Below are 12,478 nucleotides of genomic sequence, written 5' to 3' on the forward strand. Positions count from 1 at the left end.
CCAGATGCCCGAACCACCTCATCTGGCTCCTCTCGATGTGAAGGAGCAGCGGCTTTACTTTGAGTTCCTCCCGGATGACAGAGCTTCTCACCCTATCTCTAAGGGAGAGACCCAAACTCATTTGGGCCGCTTGTACCCGTGATCTTATCCTTTCGGTCATGACCCAAAGCTCATGACCATAGGTGAGGATGGGAACGTAGATCGACCGGTAAATTGAGAGCTTTGCCTTCCGGCTCAGCTCCTTCTTCACCACAACGGATCGATACAACGTCCGCATTACTGAAGACGCCGCACCGATCCGCCTGTCGATCTCACCATCCACTCTTCCCTCACTCGTGAACAAGACTCCTAGGTACTTGAACTCCTCCACTTGGGGCAGGGTCTCCTCCCCAACCCGGAGATGGCACTCCACCCTTTTCCGGGCGAGAACCATGGACTCGGACTTGGAGGTGCTGATTCTCATTCCGGTCGCTTCACACTCGGCTGCGAACCGATCCAGCGAGAGCTGAAGATCCCGGTCAGATGAAGCCATCAGGACCACATCATCTGCATAGTGAAACCCAATATCTAATTTTTACATTTAAAGCAGTGTGGGTGGCACTGGGAGCAGGTGGGTAAAGTGTCTTGCCCAAGGACACAACGGCAGTGACTAGGATGGCGGAAGCGGGGATCGAACCTGCAACCCTCAAGTTGCTGGCACGGCAAGTTGAAAAACTTATTGGGGTGTTACCATTTAGTGGTCAATTGTACGGAATATGTACTGAACTGTGCAATCTACTAATAAAAGTATCAATCAATCATTTAAAAAAAACATCCATTCTCTACCGCTTATTCCCTTTGCGGTCGCGGGGGGGCGCTGGTGCCTATTTCAGCTACAATCGGGCGGAAGGCGGCGTACACCCTGGACAAGTCACCACCTATGTATTTATTTATTTCATTTTATTTGTTTATCTTTTATCATGTTCTGCTTGTGTTGTGTTTGCTCGGTTCTCATTTCTAACCTGCCCATTGTACAGTGAAGTGAAGTGAATTATATTTATATAGCGCTTTTCTCTAGTGACTCAAAGCGCTTTTTACATAGTGAAACCCAATATCTGAGTTACATTTAAACCAGTGTGGGTGGCACTGGGAGCAGGTGAGTAAAGTGTCTTGCCCAAGGACACAACGGCAGTGACTATGATGGCAGAAGCGGGAATCGAACCTGCAACCCTTAAGTTGCTGGCACGGCCACTCTACCAACCGAGCTATACCGCCCCGTACTTTGGCTACCCCTGTGGTACATTCGAAATGTGCTATATAAATAAAGTTGATTTGATTCGACGTCCAAAAGTACGATTTAAACACGCTAGTATCGGCCCGTGGTATCGATAAAACCGACACATGGATCGCCCCGCCCTCCCCCACCTTGAAACAACTTTTTCCCCCGCAGGATTTGAGCCAAAAACGTCGCCATTTTATTAATCCAGCGTCTCCTCTAAATCACGCCCCCCCCCCTCCTCCCTCCTTAGAGTCTCTTGTGCTGTTGCGTTCACGGGTTAACTCTTCACACACACACACACACACAAGCCACATGAATGTATCCTGCTGAGGCGTTCAGGGCGCCTCGGACAAGCCGCCAACGCGCGAGTCTCCTCGCTACTGGCGGGAAACGACGCAACTTTTCATGCCGGGAAGTGAGACGCGCGGGTGTGTGTGTGTGTGTGTGTGTGTGTGTGGAGCCAGCGGCGCCACCTAGCGGCGGACACGCAGCATCGCGCCGGAGCTGCTCCACTGTACGATTATGAAAACACCCGCGCCAATGTTGTTGCTCCTCGGACGGGGCTCGTAGCTTTTAACGCCTTATCCGCGCCACGTCGTCGGTCGGCGCCGTTGATCTTCGCGCGAGCCGGCGGAGGAGAAGCGGGGATCAAGATCGGGACAGCGACACCTTCGCCTCCAGCGTCTCCCCGCGCAGTTTGCTCCCGGACTTGCTTTCTAAGGCGGTAAGTAGAGCTGCGTCACTTTATTGCAGATTGTCACGGCGATGTGCGCATGTGTTTGTGCGCAGGCCTGTTAGCGCGATCATGCACTTCGCGCTAATTTTATCCCTTGTTGCCGAGGGAGTCCTCCTCCACGCTGCTATCTTTCCCGCCAGCAGAACGAGCCGAAGGAGGGGAAAAATAAAACAACAAGGTGGCGCGCGCGCCAAAAGCTGTCTCTTCCGTCAGTGTGTGTTTGTGTGTGTCCGTGACACTACATCTGCACGTGTGTGTTTGCTTGTGTGACGTGCGAGTGATTGTGATTTTTTGGCAAGGTGCACAAAGTCGTCATGCGTGTGCGTGTGTGCGTGCGCGGCAACACCCCCGCTGCCCTCACCGTAAGTACCTCCAGTGGAAATATCAGTAAGCCTACGCAGCTGCCATCTGGGTACACAATGTCCGCCCTACACACTTTACAAGGGGCTCGGTGTGTGTGTGTGTGTGTGTGTGTGTGTGTGTGTGTGTGTGTGTCACTTAGTTCAAAAGTACACAGTCGCTGATCATGTTCATCTTACCTTAAAAACCGGGGTGTCAAACTCCTTGTCAGATATGAAAATGTATGTATAATTAATTTTACATGGCCTCCATGCCACATCATTTTATGTGGCCGGCGACATCAATAAAGTGGCCCGCCACGTCGTTTTGTGTGGTCCACCATATTTAACGTAGCCCCCCACATTTTGAAAGTTTTGTGTGGCCTGCAATGTCATTATGTGGCCTGCGACATCCTGTTACGTGGCCCACCACAATTGTAAGTGCCCTGCGACATCAAAAGTGTAGCCGGTCATATCATTTTATGTGGTCCACCATTTTATTAAAACTGGCCCCCCCACATTTTGAAATTGGTCCGCCACGTCATTTAAAGTGAACCACCATATTATTTAATGTGGTCCACCACATTTTGAATTTGGTCCGCCACTTCATTTAATGTGGCCCACCATATTATTTAAAGTGAACCCCCACATTTTGAAATTGGTCCACCACGTCATTTAAAATGGCCCACCGTATTATTTAAATTGGCCCCCTACATATTGAAATTGGTCTGCCACATCATTTAATCTGGCCCACCATATTATTTAAAGTGAACCCCCACATCTTGAAATTGGTCCGCCACATCATTTAAAGTGGCCCACCATATTATTTAATGTGGTCCACCACATTTTGAATTTGGTCCGCCACTTCATTTAAAGTGGCCCACCATCTTATTTAAAGTGAACCCCCACATCTTGAAATTGGTCCACCACATCATTTAAAATAGCCCACCGTATTATTTAAATTGGCCCCCTACATATTGAAATTGGTCTGCCACATCATTTAATCTGGCCCACCATCTTATTTAAAGTGAACCCCCACATCTTGAAATTGGTCCACCACATCATTTAATGTGGCCCACTGTATTATTTAATTTGGCCCCCTACATTTTGAAATTGGTCCGCCACGTCATTTAAAGTGGCCCACCGTATTATTTAACGTGGTCCACCACATTTGGAATTTGGTCCGCAATGTCATTTAAAGTGGCCCACCATATTATTTAATGTGGTCCACCACATTTTGAATTTGGTCCGCCACATCATTTAATCTGGCCCACCATATTATTTATTGTGACCCCCCACATTTTGAAAGTTTTGCGTGGGCCGGCAACGTCAATTATGTGGCCTGCAACATCATGTTACGTGGCCCACCCTTTTTTTATGTGGCCAGCGACATCAATAGTGTGTGGCCGGCCACATTTTGAAATTGGTCCGCCAAATAATTTATAATGGCCCACCATATTATTTAATGTGGTCCACCACATTTTGAAATTGGTCCGCCACGTCATTTAAAGTAGCCCTCCACATTTAGAAATTGGTCCGCCGCGTCATTTAATGTGGCCCACCATATCATTAAAGTGGTTCACCATATTATTTTATGTGGCCCCTCACATTTTTAAAGTTTTGTGTGGCCTGCAACGTCATGTTATGTGGCCCACCACAATTTTATGTGGCCAGCGACTTCATTTTATGTGGTCCACCGTATTATTTATTTGGCCCCCAACATTTTGAAATTGGTCCGCCATGTTTAAAGTGGCCCACCATAATATTTAATGTGGTCCACCATATTATTTAAATTGGCCGTCCCACAATTTGAACGTGGTCTACCACATCATTTAAAGTGGCCCACCATATAATTTAAATTGACCGTCCCACAATTTGAACGTGGTCTACCACATCATTTAAAATGGACCGGCACATCATTTTATGTGTCCCGCCACCTAATTTTTTGTGTCCTGCGACATCATTTATGTAGCCTGCAACATAATTTTGTGTGGTCCACCACAAAAAATTTTATGGCCATCGACATCAATAATGTGGCCCGCCACTTTATTTCATGTGGTCCACCATATTATTTAAAGTGGGCTCTCCACATTTTGAAAGTGGTCCGCCACGTCATTTAAATTGGGTCGGCACATTATTTTACCATCGTATCATTTTGAGTGGCCTGCAACGTCATTTTATGTGGTCTGCCACAATATTTTGTGGTAAAGAGGCCACCCCATCATTTTTATGCGGCCTCCCACCTTTTGAAAGAGGTCCACCAGATCATTTAAGGTGGCCTGGCACATTATTTTATCATATCTTTTGTGTGGCCTGCAACGTCATGGCCCACTAGATTATTTTATGTGGTTTACCACAATATTTTGTGTGGCCTGCCACAACAGTTTATGTGGTCCACCATATTATTTAATAATGTCCACCATGTTATTTAAAATGGCCCCCCACATTTAAAAATTGGTCCGCCATGTCATTTAAAGTGACCCGGCACATTATTTTAGGTGGCTCACCACATCATTTTGTTTGGCCTGCAACGTCATTTAATGTGGTCCACCATATTATTTAAATTTGCCGTCCCACAATTTGGACGTGGTCTACCACATCATTTAAAGTGGACCGGCACATCATTTTAAGTGGCCCACCCCATAATTTTGCGTGGCCTGGGACGTCATTTTATGCGGTCCACCACAATATTTTATATGGCCAGCGACATCAATAAAGTGGCCCGCCACGTCATTTAAATTGGCCCGGTGCATTATTTTATCATCATATCATTTTGCGTGGCCTGCAACGTAATTTTATGTGGTCCGCCACAAAATTTTCTGTGGCCAGCGACATCAATAAAGTGGCCCGCCACATTATTTAACGTGGGCTCTCCACATTTTGAAAGTGGTCCGCTATGTCATTTAAATTGGGTCGGCACATTATTTTATCATCGTATCATTTTGAGTGGCCTGCAACGTCATTTTATGTGGTCCGCCACAAAATTTTGTGTTAAAGAGGCCACCCCATCATTTTTATGTGGCCTCCCACATTTTGAAAGAGGTCCACCAGATCATTTAAGGTGGCCTGGCACATTATTTTATCATATCTTTTGCGTGGCCTGCAACGTCATGGCCAACTAGATTATTTTATGTGGTTTACCACAATATTTTGTGTGGCCTGCCACAACAGTTTATGTGGTCCACCATATTATTTAATAATGTCCACCATATTATTTAACATGGCCCCCCACATTTAAAAATTGGTCCGCCACATCATTTAAAGTGACCTGGCACGTTATTTTATGTGGCTCACCACATCATTTTGTTTGGCCTGCAACGTCATTTAATGTGGCCCACCACGTTATTTAAATTTGCCGTCCCACTATTTGGACGTGGTCTACCACATCATTTAAAGTGGACCGGCACATCATTTTAAGTGGCCCACCCCATAATTTTGTGTGGCCTGGGACGTCATTTTATGCGGTCCACCACAATATTTTATATGGCCAGCGACATCAATAAAGTGGCCCGCCACGTCATTTTAATTGGCCCGGTGCATTATTTTATCATCATATCATTTTGTGTGGCCTGCAACGTAATTTTATGTGGTCCGCCACAACATTTTCTGTGGCCAGCGACATCAATAAAGTGGCCCGCCACATTATTTAACGTGGGCTCTCCACATTTTGAAAGTGGTCCGCTACGTCATTTAAATTGGGTCGGCACATTATTTTATCATCGTATCATTTTGAGTGGCCTGCAACGTCATTTTATGTGGTCCGCCAAGATATTTTATGTTAAAGAGGCCACCCCATCATTTTTATGTGGCGCCCCCACATTTTGAAAGTGGTACACCAGATCATTTAAGGTGGCCTGGCACATTATTTTATCATATCTTTTGTGTGGCCTGCAACGTCATGGCCCACTAGATTATTTTATGTGGTTTACCCCAATATTTTTTGTGGCCTGCCACAACAGTTTATGTGGTCCACCATATTATTTAATAATGTCCACCATATTATTTAATATGGCCCCCCCACATTTAAAAATTGGTCCGCCATGTCATTTAAAGTGACCCGGCACATTATTTTAGGTGGCTCACCACATCATTTTGTTTGGCCTGCAACGTCATTTAATGTGGTCCACCATATTATTTAAATTTGCCGTCCCACAATTTGGACGTGGTCTACCACATCATTCAAAGTGGACCGGCACATCATTTTAAGTGGCCCACCCCATAATTTTGCGTGGCCTGGGACGTCATTTTATGCGGTCCACCACAATATTTTATATGGCCAGCGACATCAATAAAGTGGCCCGCCACGTCATTTAAATTGGCCCGGTGCATTATTTTATCATCATATCATTTTGCGTGGCCTGCAACGTAATTTTATGTGGTCCGCCACAAAATTTTCTGTGGCCAGCGACATCAATAAAGTGGCCCGCCACATTATTTAACGTGGGCTCTCCACATTTTGAAAGTGGTCCGCTATGTCATTTAAATTGGGTCGGCACATTATTTTATCATCGTATCATTTTGAGTGGCCTGCAACGTCATTTTATGTGGTCCGCCACAAAATTTTGTGTTAAAGAGGCCACCCCATCATTTTTATGTGGCCTCCCACATTTTGAAAGAGGTCCACCAGATCATTTAAGGTGGCCTGGCACATTATTTTATCATATCTTTTGCGTGGCCTGCAACGTCATGGCCAACTAGATTATTTTATGTGGTTTACCCCAATATTTTTTGTGGCCTGCCACAACAGTTTATGTGGTCCACCATATTATTTAATAATGTCCACCATATTATTTAACATGGCCCCCCACATTTAAAAATTGGTCCGCCACATCATTTAAAGTGACCTGGCACGTTATTTTATGTGGCTCACCACATCATTTTGTTTGGCCTGCAACGTCATTTAATGTGGCCCACCACGTTATTTAAATTTGCCGTCCCACTATTTGGACGTGGTCTACCACATCATTTAAAGTGGACCGGCACATCATTTTAAGTGGCCCACCCCATAATTTTGTGTGGCCTGGGACGTCATTTTATGCGGTCCACCACAATATTTTATATGGCCAGCGACATCAATAAAGTGGCCCGCCACGTCATTTTAATTGGCCCGGTGCATTATTTTATCATCATATCATTTTGTGTGGCCTGCAACGTAATTTTATGTGGTCCGCCACAACATTTTCTGTGGCCAGCGACATCAATAAAGTGGCCCGCCACATTATTTAACGTGGGCTCTCCACATTTTGAAAGTGGTCCGCTACGTCATTTAAATTGGGTCGGCACATTATTTTATCATCGTATCATTTTGAGTGGCCTGCAACGTCATTTTATGTGGTCCGCCAAGATATTTTATGTTAAAGAGGCCACCCCATCATTTTTATGTGGCGCCCCCACATTTTGAAAGTGGTACACCAGATCATTTAAGGTGGCCTGGCACATTATTTTATCATATCTTTTGTGTGGCCTGCAACGTCATGGCCCACTAGATTATTTTATGTGGTTTACCCCAATATTTTTTGTGGCCTGCCACAACAGTTTATGTGGTCCACCATATTATTTAATAATGTCCACCATATTATTTAATATGGCCCCCCCACATTTAAAAATTGGTCCGCCATGTCATTTAAAGTGACCCGGCACATTATTTTAGGTGGCTCACCACATCATTTTGTTTGGCCTGCAACGTCATTTAACGTGGCCCACCATATTATTTAACGTGGTCCACCATATTATTTAAATTTGCCGTCCCACAATTTGGACGTGGTCTACCACATCATTTTAAGTGGCCCACCACAATATTTTATACGGCCAGCGACATCAATAATGTGGCCCGCCACATAATTTTATGTGGTCCACCATATTATTTAATGTGGACTCTCCACATTTTGAAAGTGGTCCGCCACGTCATTTAAATTGGGCCGGGACAAACATTTCTGTGGCCAGCGACATCATTAAAGAGGCCACCCCATCATTTTTTGTGGCCCACCACATTTTGAAAGTGGTCCACCACATCATTTTATCATCATATCATTTTGTGTGGCCTGCAACCTCATTTTGTGTGAACCACCACAATATTTTGAGTGGCCCGCCACATCAGTTTATGTGGTCCACCATATTATTTTTGGCCCCTCATTTTGAAAGTTGTCTGCCAAATCATTTAAAGTGACCTGGCACATTTTTTTTTACGTGGCCTGCAGTGTCATTTCAAGTGGTCCAACAGAATATTTTACGTGGCCCGCTCCATCATTTTAAGTGGCCCACTATATTATTTAATGAGGGCCCCCAACAATTTGAACATAGTCTACCACATCATTTAAAGTGAACCGGCACGTCATTTAATGTGGCCCACCCCATAATTTTGTTTGGCCTGCAATGTCATTTATGTAGCCTGCGACATCATTTTATGTGGTCCACCACAATATTTTACATGGCCAGCGATATCAATAAAGTGGCCCGCCACATCATTTTGTTCTTGGGATGCAACTCAGTATTCTTCTTCCTCCAAACACGACCAGTTGAGTTTATACCTAAATGGATACATGGATGATACAGCAGAGGATTGGGAGAATGTCATGTGGTCAGATGAAACCAACATAGAACTTTTTGGTATAAACTCAACTCGTCGTGTTTGGAGGAAGAAGAATACTGAGTTGCATTCCAGGAACACCATACCTACTGTGAAGCATGGGGGCGGAAACATCATGCTTTGGGGCTGTTTTTCTGCTAAGGGGACAGGATGATTGATCCGTGTTAAGGAAAGAATGAATGGGGCCATGTATCGTGAGATTTTGAGCCAAAACCTCCTTCCATCAGTGAGAGCTTTGAATGGTTGACCAAATACTTATTTTCCACCATAATTTACAAATAATTTCTTTAAAATTGTGAATTCCTGGACTTTTTTTTTCATATTCTGTCTCTCAGCTTATGTTCTACACTTTACTATTTGATCACGTAACAAGATTTTTGGGTTATCAAAAATAAATACATACCGCCCGAATGTAGCTGAGATAGGCTCCAGCGACCCCGAAAGAGACAAGCGGTAGAAAATGGATGGAAATCTGCTTGTCACCTTGACTTAGGGTTTCAGATGCATCCATCTGTCAGTAAAACACACAGTAATAAAAAGTAAGTTGCCAATGCAAATTGTGTTATGAAGCTATTATATGTTTATATTCATATATATTCACAGTTACAAGCGGCCCTATGAAGGCAGCTATGATTGCAACTTGGCCCTCAATAAAAACAAGCAATATACTGCAAAGAACAATTTTTGGGAGATTTTGCAGAGGAAACTGGCAACTTAGTTGCTAGAATTTTACCAAAAAGTTTACAGTGGGTCTTATAGCATTTTTTTTTTACTGAAAAATTCTGGCGACTAAAACTGACGGTTGTAGTTTTTACGGTCAATTACTGTAAATGGAAAAACGGTACCACCGTTTTTTAAGGTAAAATTTTGCAGACTGAGCTGCCAGTTTTTTTTTTTTTGTTTTGTTTTTTTTTACTTTAGAACAGACAATTATTGATTTTTATTTTTATTTTTTTTAATTTTTTTACTGTATATCAGGTGTGTCCAAAGTGCGGCCCTGGGGCCATTTTCGGCCCACAGCTAATTTTTTAGTGGCCCGCCACACATTCCTGAAATGCTATTGCAAAAATAAAAAATAAAAACACTAAAAAAAAAGTAGAATGAGGGGAAATCTAACGGGGAAAAGTTGCAATGATGACACAAAGCTGCCATGCAGGCTGTTTGTTTTTCTTTTGTCTTTCTGTATTTTGCTCTTATTGCCAATGCTAAAAAGAAAAAAAAGTAAAAACATCCATCCATCCATCCATTTTCTACCGCTTATTCCCTTTCGGGGTCGCGGGAGGCGCTGGCGCCTATCTCAGCTACAATCGGGCGGAAGGCAGGGCACACCCTGGACAAGTCGCCAACTCATCGCAGGGCCAACACAGATAGACAGACAACATCCACACTCACATTCACACACAATAATATATATAATATAATTCAGTTCAGTGAAAACAAATTTTATATAATGAATTATTGACCTATTTAAGGCTCCAATTACTTCAAATATTTCACTTTATAATGTTTTATGTGGACAATATTATGTGCATATACTGTGTGGTTGCCATATAAAAACACTGTTTTCTTTGACAAAAGAGCATAAAACCAACAAAATAATAGTTCAAACGTAAAATCAACAGGTATATCTGAAGTTGATCTCGTAACTTAAGTGTTGAAAGTAAAATAAATAATGATACAAATTAATCACTTTAAGAGTGAGGGACCTTTTGGATCCCAAAGATATTTAGTGGGATTTTATTTATTTTTTCACTGTGATTACTCAGAAATAATAATACAATTAAATCAATGGTGTCCTGCATTATTGATCTTTTTAGGGCTCCAATTACTTCAGATCAAAGATTGCTTTCTGAATGTTTTGGGCAATGGGGGAAATACTGCATATTTCAGTTTTACTATAAAAAACCAAGTTGTCTTTGACTGAAAATACATAAAACTAAGGGTGTAACGATACGTGTATTTGTATTGAACCGTTTCGGTTCGGCACGCGGGCGTACCGAACGAGTTTGGAAGCAGAAGTCTTCACAAGCTGCTCTGCTTTCTGCCTCTGTCTGAGCAGTGAGCACCCAGTATTGTCCCGCCCACACAACCATCTGATTGGTTACATACAAAGCCAATCAGCAGTGCGTATTCAGAGCGATGTAGTCAATGCTTTAGCGTCGAGGAGAGATATTCGTTTAGCAGGGGAGCAGCGGACTCTACCCTAATTATACTACACACTTCCCAGTCACAACTATTACAAACATCACTATGAGCCCGATGACCTTCTAGAAACTTAAACTGCAGCTCAGATAGCTCACAGTATAGGCTTGAGGTGAAGGCTAATTAGCTTTTAGTGTAACGTCAGCTCATTTTGCTGTGTGTGTGTGTGTGTGTGTGCGTGTGTGTGTGTGTGTGTGTGTGTGTGTGTGTGTGTGTGTGTGTGTGTCCTAGGGGCAGCAAAGCCCTGTCCGTCTGTTATTTCATTGAACTCCATTGTGTTTAGGGATGAATAGTCTCTCCTATTGCAATTATACTATTTTTCAGCAATAGTTACATTAATCATTAGTAATGTAGCAGCCTAGTTTTGAATAGCAGGGTCCCTGCTATCACATGTTGATAAAAAATACAACATTTACATAATAAAAGTCAACTACAGGCTTCATAAATACTGTAATAAATTAAGCTTGATGAGTTTCCATTGAAACTGTTTAATGTTGCACTTTTTATATGTAGAAGAAAGGTTTTTTCATTTTATTTAATCAAAGCAACATTAATGTGGATTAACGTGGGCAGAATTAGTATAGTTTTCCCCAATGTTAAAAGGATAAAGCCATTGTTTACAAATTTGGTAAATTAATAACCCAAAAATGTATATTTTGTTTTCTTACTGTACCAAAAATGAACCGAACCGTGACCTCTAAACCGAGGTACGTACCTAACCAAATTTTTGTGTACTGTTACACCACTACATAAAACTTTTTTTTTTTAAACTTTATATCAACCTGAAGTTGATATAGAGATTTACTGTAAACATTACATAAAACATGAAAATAATAATTTGACTTATTTTTAACATGTTAATGACGGAGACCCTCTATGGTCCCTGGGAGTCCTAAAGGTAAAAAAAAAAAAAAGAATCCATATATTTTGTTATGGTTTGAAAATGTGTTGGCCCTGCGATGAGGTGGCGACTTGTCCAGGGTGTACCCCGCCTTCCGCCCGATTGTAGCTGAAATAGGCGCCAGTGCCCCCCGTGACCCCAAAAGGGGAATAAGCGGTAGAAAATGGATGGATGGATGAAAATGAAAAATATCAAAACGGCCCTCGAATGTTTTAATTTTTCCGTGTGTGGCCCTCAGTGGAAAAAGTTTGGACACCCCTGCTCTAAATGGAAAAACAGTTCCACAGTTTTTTTAAGGTAAAATTTTGGCGACTGAGTTTCCAATGTTTTTTTTCAACCTATTGTCATTTTTACAGTGTACAATTTTTGGGATGTCTTAAGTCAAGCAGATGTTTAGGTATTCAGTTTTATTTTAACAACACATTTTTTTGGCATGAATAACAATATAATATTTGTA

The 12,478-nt window shown here is 42.7% G+C and overlaps 1 protein-coding gene and 1 long non-coding RNA gene across 4 annotated transcripts in view; one reads left to right on the top strand and one right to left on the bottom strand.

Annotated features, from left to right (window-relative positions):
• The first annotated feature begins 1,549 nt into the window (after nt 1-1,549).
• The window catches only part of LOC133539621 (histone-lysine N-methyltransferase ASH1L-like), a 155,245-nt gene continuing 144,316 nt past the window's right edge, over nt 1,550-12,478 (top strand). For all 3 annotated transcript variants that reach the window (XR_009803450.1, XM_061881672.1, XM_061881674.1), the window contains exon 1: nt 1,550-1,982. The gene's annotated coding sequence lies outside the window, so the exon portion shown is untranslated. The remainder of the gene's footprint in view (nt 1,983-12,478) is intronic.
• The window catches only part of LOC133539622 (uncharacterized), a 154,487-nt gene continuing 151,327 nt past the window's right edge, over nt 9,319-12,478 (bottom strand). Inside the window, exon 17 of the long non-coding RNA XR_009803451.1 lies at nt 9,319-9,429. This is a non-coding gene — a long non-coding RNA (uncharacterized LOC133539622). The remainder of the gene's footprint in view (nt 9,430-12,478) is intronic.

This window comes from Nerophis ophidion, linkage group LG21 (genome assembly GCF_033978795.1).
Source record: "Nerophis ophidion isolate RoL-2023_Sa linkage group LG21, RoL_Noph_v1.0, whole genome shotgun sequence".
NCBI classification, from domain to species: Eukaryota; Metazoa; Chordata; class Actinopteri; order Syngnathiformes; family Syngnathidae; genus Nerophis; species Nerophis ophidion.